The 2,598-nt window shown below is 43.0% G+C and overlaps 1 pseudogene; it reads left to right on the top strand.

The window, feature by feature from the left end:
• Positions 244-985, top strand: LOC102173790 (annotated as a pseudogene).

Below are 2,598 nucleotides of genomic sequence, written 5' to 3' on the forward strand. Positions count from 1 at the left end.
CATTCCCTTCTCCAGGGGATCTTCCCAACCCAGGGATCGAACCAGTGTGTCTTACCTCTAACCTGCATTGGCAGGCAGGTTCTTTACCACTAGCGCCACCTGGGAAGCCCCAGGTGACTGTACTAAAAAGCACTAAATTATATATGCTAAAATCCTGAAGGTTAAGGTATGTGAATTACATTCAACTGTATCATAAGAAAGCTGTTATTAATAAAAATATGAGGCCATTTCATGGACGCCGGGGGTGTGAGAGCATCCGGGAATGCCGGGCGGGAGGGGACCAGGAAGACCTAGCCTAGGTTCTGTGGATTTGAACCTCCGCATTTCTAACCCAAGATCTCGAAATGCATCGTGATTCCTGTCCATTGGACTGTAAAGTTTATGTAGGTAATCTTGGAAACAATGACTGAACTGGAACGAGCTTTTGGCTGTTACAGACCATCTGAAGTGTGTGGGTTGCTAGAAACCCTCCCGGCTTTGCTTTTGTTGAAGACCCCCGAGACACAGCTGATGCTGTCCGAGAGCTAGATGGCAGAACACTCTGTGGCTGCCCAGTAAGAGTGGAACTATGGAATGGTGAAAAGAGAAGTCGTAATCGTGGCAAAGAGTTGGACACGACTGAGCGACTGAACTGAACTGAATCGTGGCCCACCTCCTTCTTGGGGTCGTCGCCCTCGAGATGATTATCGGAGTAGGAATCCTCCACCTCAATGCAGATCTCCAAGATGGAGAAGCTTCTCCCGCAGCCGGAGCAGGTCCCTTTCTAGAGATAGGAGAAGAGAGAGAGAAATCACAAGCTGTCCCAATCTTTCTCTAGGTCTAGTAGCCGATCTAGATCAAATGAAAGGAAATAGAAGACCAGTTTCCAAGAGAAGGGGTGTACAGGAAATAACTTCATTTGACAGGAGTATGTACAGAAAATTCAAGGTTTGTTTGAGACTTCATAAGCTTGATGCATTTTTAAAATGTTTTAGCTGTTCACATTTGTTTGTTGGAACAGGGACACAAAGCTGTAATTCTCTATGGTTTGAAATGGATCATATGAGGCATGTAATATCAAGAATTGTTACTTTACAATGTTCCCTTAAGCAAAATTTAATTTGCTTTGAATTTTAGTCTTGCATAGACTGATAATAAACTTCTTAACTCCTGCCCAGCTAAAGTCAATGTTTAACATTATGGAAATAACCGGCAAAAACTGGAAGATTTTTTTCAACATAGCTGGGATATGGTATGCAGCTGTAGTTAAGCTGTTTTTAAAAGCTGCTGTGAACTCAAAAGCCAGCTGGAAAAATTAAAGCTGCACCCTTAAACTAGATTAGAGGTTTAAAAATCCCACTAGTCTTCACACTGGACAAAAGGTTGTCCAGTTGGTGTAGAATCTAGGAAGTTTCAAGGAAGTTAGTTTACCTTTGCTTTAGGTTGTAAGTTCCTTCTGTGATTGCTGAATATGAATACATGGCTCTTTGTAACGTTCTTTATTTGGAAATATGAGACTATTCAAGATAACAAATGTCCTGCCAGTTTAAGGGTACATTGTAGAGCTGAACTGAGTTACTGTGAAAGATTCTTTTTTCATCCTGTCATTTGTAATATGTTTTGTGAGAATCCTTGGGATTAAAGCTTTGGTTACAAAATAAATAAATAAATAAAAATATGAAATAATCCACATTTGGGGACATGTACTGGTGATCAGTTATTGAGTTCTGATGTGAATTTTGGAGATGTAATTTTCCCTGGGAGAAATGAATAATGATATTTCCCTTTTAATCATTTGGGAGACTGAGATTTTTCTAATAAATTGAACCTGAATTTCCCATTTTACAAAAGGCAACAAGAATACCAATTACACAAATCCACACTCACATACTAGAGGAAAGAACTATCACAAACTCTCCAGAAGGTGAATAGTACAGGACCCAAACAAACACTTCCCAACACAAATAGGCCTTAACCTCAGACACACATCAGAACCAACTGGCAAAAATGCCCAAATAGCACTTAAAGATCAAAAGAGAAGGTAGCTGGGTGCACACCAGTGGACTTACTGGATGTTGGAGCTCATCAGCTCGTCCAAAAGCATCTTTCCGTTCCACCAAGGAAAAGCGTACCTTGGTCAACAGTGCCAAGCAGGGGAGAAACAGCAATGATCCCAAAACGAATGGTTTTAGAAGCTGCTAGGAACACCCTCTCAAACCCCTCCAGGGCCAGCAAGCCACAAGCAGCGGCTGATTGCAACCGCCTTGACAGCTCCGCTCAGAAAACTCTATAAGCCAGAGATCGCGAGAGCGCAACCTCACGTTGGCGCCCAAATCTGTTAGCAAAAGTGAGTCCAGCTGCTCACAGTTCAAAAGTCAGTCAAGACGCGAGGTTGGTGGAAAGGCAAGTTTGCTTTATTTTGAAGACTGGCAACTGGAGGGCGGGAGTGGAATGGGTAGGATGGACTCCTGTCCAAAGGCTGACTCCCTTCCCCACTGACCATCAGTGGGCAAGAGATTTTTTAGATGGAGGCAAGGTAGGAGTCCATGAAGAAACAGCACAGCCGGCTCTGATGCTCATGTTGAAACTGGTCGTGCAGTGGTCTGATCAGCGTTATGT

This window comes from Capra hircus, chromosome 22, assembly GCF_001704415.2.
Source record: "Capra hircus breed San Clemente chromosome 22, ASM170441v1, whole genome shotgun sequence".
Taxonomy (NCBI): domain Eukaryota; kingdom Metazoa; phylum Chordata; class Mammalia; order Artiodactyla; family Bovidae; genus Capra; species Capra hircus.